We start from the raw sequence: 5176 nt of genomic DNA, 5'->3' as shown, positions 1-5176 counted from the left end.
AATAAAAAGTTCACCTGGGAACAGTATATCTAGCGGGAAATGAATCTGATAGGCTTTTCAGTATAAAATTGATAAAATCTCGGACTTTACGAGACTTCGCGAGATTAATGGATTTTGGTAGCGTCTAACTGAAAAATTATCGGAACTGCTCAATAGATTAACCACATAATTCTAATCGTAAATAAATACAAGTTTTATCATAAAGTAGATATATTTTGTCATGTAAAATGACCATAATGAGTGTGATTAATTTGATGTGAAGTGTTTTAAATTGGTTTGGCAAGAGGGAATGCAGTTGGCGCCATTTTTTTATTACCAAGTTTGCATTTTGTACCATTCTGTGATGAAATGAACGCAATTATAACAAATTTGAAGTGACAGATTACATGTTCGATACACTTGCATCACTTTAAAACTTAGTTTGAATGATACTTTATTGAAATTATCATAAATTACCATTTTAACACATGTCCGTTTCCGTATCGTATTTTTATTAACTATGACCCGACGATAAAATCGGCTACAATTAGGTAGTGTCAAGTCCCGTAAATATATATGTTCCTGAGTTCACTCAACCTAACATCCCGAAAAGACTTACTTTAAATTACAACACGTTTGTTAAAGTTTTGTGTTTATCTTTCAACAAATAATTGGTATTCATTTTTCCTTTATTCTTATTAGACTGACAACATATAGGAGGCTGCATGAAAACTGAAAGGAATCCGGTATTATTTTGATCTTTCACTGAAAAGAACAGCTTTTCCTTCATTATGTCAAACACATGTTTTTTTTTTAATTTTTTTTAATTTTCATATTGCGTTATACAATTAGCTTCGGAAGTATTCAATTATTTTTATTTTTCAAAATTTTAATTTTGCTTTACAAGTTGCTGATGAAGACTAAGCAAGAAAACAGCATTGGATGCACCAAATGTATAGTATGCTTATTTTCTCAATCAATTTAGTACCACTTATTTCTGAATTTATAACGACGTTTAGACGACGTTTAGATTGTGATGAGCTTTAAGTATGTTACAAAAATATTTATTGCAGGTGATTTTGAAATTGTGAGGGAAATGAAAGAAAAATTGTGTAATGTTGCGGATGATTTCTCAGAAGAAATTACTTTGTCGGAATGTTTTCCTGATGTTGATAAATCATATGAACTTCCAGATGGAAATTTGATTACTATTGATAAGGAGAGGTTCCAATGTCGAGAGATTTCGTTTCGACCTTCGAACGGTAAAATAGATTTATGAAAATAAGGATATCATCAGTAAATAAACTGATGACTCATATAAGTTATCCTTCTTGCCCCGAAAAGATAAACCACAATAATAAAGTTATATTGGCAAGAAAAATCTTGAATAACTGACACGAAACTAACCAAAAGCCAGTAATAAAATCGTGATATTCGTCGTGGTTTCCATTCAAGTAAAACTCCGAAAATTAATCGCATTCAATAATGTCAGATTCGAGGAAATTAAAACGGAATGATGACCGTAGTTACGAAAAGTGGAATATTTCCGAAGATAACAATCCTCCATTGTGTTCATTTACTAACACTAAGGCTGTGAGTTCAAATCCCAAACGTGGCAGGTGCCCTCGACTTCAATTTTAATTGACTAGGATTATCAGTTTTCTTACCGAACGGCAGTGCTTCTCTCAGGGCACTCAGACTATCTCCACCAATCAAGACTGACCGCTACGAAATAATAAAATAGTGCTGAAAGAGGTGTTAAAAACCAATGTATCAATCAATCCATTAAGTTCAGGAGCACAGTCCAGACCCTCATGCAAATGCTTTGAAGGCAAAATATTAACAAAGTCTTATTTTCAGAATTTCACTGTTAAAAATGAAATGTACGTGTTATGTATGTCAAATTAGTAAAAAAGGTTACCAAAATCATTATTTGGTATAAATGGTTAAAATTTCTGTTTAGTGATAAAAAAAAAAACAATTAAGAGTAACGTCATCACTGCATTATGCGTCAAACCTTAACAAAAATGTTTTGGACATGACACATGCACCAGTATAAATTATTCAGTAAAGCTAAGTTAAGTACGCCCCATAGGGCTGATATCGATAACACAGAAAACTAAGAAGAAAAATATGTAATGTTTGCAGAAAATTCATTTGACATTTTTTGTTTAAGCAAATGGCAAACCAAAGTCAACGAAAATAACGCTGATTGATTTCGAGCCTCTGATGCCCTTCTCTGAAACTACTGTCATTAGAACCGCTAAAACACAAACATTTGAAAGTCGGACGTATACATACGTTAAAACAATAGGAGCTAGTCAATATATATTTTCGATATTTATATGCATTCTTGATTGATGTATTTGGTATGCATCTGCAGGACGTTTTCTCGGATTTATCTTGGAAAGTATAAAACTCACATATAAAAATTTTAATAATCTTAAGCAGTCTTGTATGTTCTAGTACCTTGCAAATGTTCAACCCCACTACCTCCTTGCTTAACTTCATACCTGATTCCATAGGCTTTTTTAATAAGAAATACAACTTTTACTCATAAAATAAAGCTGAATATTTAAATGTTAATTCGGTAGTAGCAGCTCATATGGTAAAGTGATGTAAAAATAGCCTAAAGAGTATTGCTGATCTACCATAGTATTCAAAGACAACGATCCAAACTAAAGTTGTTCAGTACGTATGCATCTTTTGGTTGTAGATTGGTTCAGGGTGTGCTCAGTATGTTAAGCTATAAAAAAAGAAATAAATATTAATATTATAAAAAAAGGAATCAATAAAGCCTCTTTTTAGAACCATTTCGTTGACGGATTCGTCCAACAACAAGTCATATGTATTAAGTACCTCTTTTTTGTCTATATCATGAAATAAAGCAGATCTGAAAATCACCATAATACCATTGCACGTGCTGGTCTGTCTTTTTATATTTAATTTATATAACTATCGACAGTTGACAAAGGTCTTCACGTCAATTTACTAAATAACGTTTACTCTTGAAATGTGCACGCACTGCACAAACCTTTTATTCTGATTTTATACATTGATTATTGTTTTCCTATGGTGCTTTTAAAATTCTTATAAATTGTATAATATTGAAATCAAATGAGATAGATTGTGTCAAATCGGTAGCTATGCAGTTGACAACTTATACCCCTCTAAATATCAATGGATAAAGTAAAAGATATCTCAATACTTTAAAATCAATTAACATGAAAAATATGTGAGACGAAACAAAAAAATATTAACATGACAGAACATTTTGAGTTCAAATTACAGCAAATCCTTGTGAGGGTACTATAAAGATGGAATCGAGAGTTGCTATAGATACGAACGGGACATTTAAACTCAAAAACCGAGAAAATATTTACATACAGACAGTTTACAAAACATAACATAGCAAACTAAAGACTGAGAAACACAAACCCTACCAAAACAACAAAGTCAGGTGCTCCGGAAGGGTAAGCAGAACCTCCTCCTTTTGTGGCAACCGTCGTGTTGCTCGTGTAAGTAAAAACTCGCTGGTACGTATAGTTCGGTAGTATGTGGCGTGTATAACCTAGTATACATTTGTTTTCCGTTTTAGAAATAGGGTCTGATGGTATACACAAGTTATTGTACGACTCAATTATGATAATTGACATGGACTGGAGAAAGCATTATTATATAAACATAGTTATATCTGGCGGATGTACAATGTTCTCAGGTAATGACAAGGTAGCTTAACATTCCTTTTGTATATATTTTCAGCATTCTAACTAAAATGGTTTAGAGCTTGACATATTGTAAGGCATCTGTCTAAATTGGAAGACCGTTGTTATCAACCATTTCAATTTTTGCTCATTTTGTTTGTTCGATATCTCGTTAATATGTAAAATGCATCTCTATTTATTAGCACGAATTTAAAGTTGATTAAACAATATATCAGGAAATATTAACCGGATTACATGAACTATATATATCAATATACCGGGGGTACATTGCAAAGTAATGTACAACAAAAGTAAAAAAGGAAATTAACTGTTCATATCATGTTTGTTCTTTCTTTAATCTCAATATTAACAATTGTAGATTTTAATACTTAATGGTTGTGTTCTTTCATTATTTCGTAATAGTTTTGCTCTGACCTTTTTTCTGTTTTAATTCCTGCTTTGCAAGGGTTTTGCCGAAACATTCAAAAGAATGCTCACACTCAACAATATATTGTGTAATTTGTTTGTGGAGTATCTATTTCCCCTGTTTTTTTAAGAATAAATAGTCTATCTTATACAAAATCACCAACAACATGTGATACCTTACAATTACATGTATAAGTCACTGTCAATTGTGATTGATATTTGAGAATGAACTAACTTAAAAAATGTAAAGTGGAGGGGTAACTAAACAAATTTCTGATACAAGCTTTATATTTTCGATGTAGGGGCCTTTTAAAGTAAACTATACGGTATTGGGTTTTCTCAATTTAAGAACCGTACGGTTGCTTGTAATTGCTTACATCCACTTCATTTAACTTTGATTGATAGTTGAAAATCATACCACACCTCCTTTTTGTTACAGAGTGTACAAAACAGTAAACATTGCAAATTTTAACCGTCATCAATGCTACTTGAAATTTTTTTATGTCGAAGCTAATTCTTACTAATCGGCATATTTCATATCGATATTAAAAAAGCAGAGTTTATAGAAATAAAATTGATTTCTTAATCACAAATTTATAGAAATTCAATGTATTGTAGGATTTGCAAAGCGTCTGCAGAACGAATTTGCAACTTTGATTCAAGAACGCATGCTAACAAATGTAATTGCCCCACCAGAAAGAAAAGATTTGTCATGGATTTGTGGATCAATTCTTGCTTCATTATCAACATATCAATCCAGGTGGATCACAAATGCAAAGTACGAGGAATATGGACCCGATATTGGCAACAGAAAAAGTTATCAAATCATCTGAATAAAGTCTATAATCTGGTTTTTGATTTGACTTTTTTTTTATAAGTTTCAATTTCGATAGGCGCTGAGTCAAGTCCCTAGCCATTACATAAAATTCTATTATTAGAAAGGCAATTTAAGTATAAATATGGCAACCTTTGAGAAAACAAGCCTTTACAGAATGTTCAATGTTGACCACAATGCATGTATTGCAGACTTTGCCTACAAATAACTAGTTTTTAGAAAGGACATTTTT

At 31.8% G+C, this 5176-nt stretch overlaps 1 long non-coding RNA gene across 1 annotated transcript; it reads left to right on the top strand.

Moving 5' to 3' along the window:
• The first annotated feature begins 1056 nt into the window (after nt 1-1056).
• Nucleotides 1057-4857, top strand: LOC127714627 (uncharacterized). The gene is made up of 3 exons (XR_007987828.1): nt 1057-1241; nt 3578-3697; nt 4728-4857. It is a non-coding gene; the product is annotated as an uncharacterized LOC127714627 (long non-coding RNA).
• Nucleotides 4858-5176: the final 319 nt, after the last annotated feature.

This window comes from Mytilus californianus, unplaced genomic scaffold (assembly GCF_021869535.1).
Source record: "Mytilus californianus isolate M0D057914Y unplaced genomic scaffold, xbMytCali1.0.p SCAF_9, whole genome shotgun sequence".
In the NCBI taxonomy this organism is placed as follows: Eukaryota; Metazoa; Mollusca; class Bivalvia; order Mytilida; family Mytilidae; genus Mytilus; species Mytilus californianus.
This window is presented reverse-complemented; position numbering and strand designations above follow the sequence as displayed.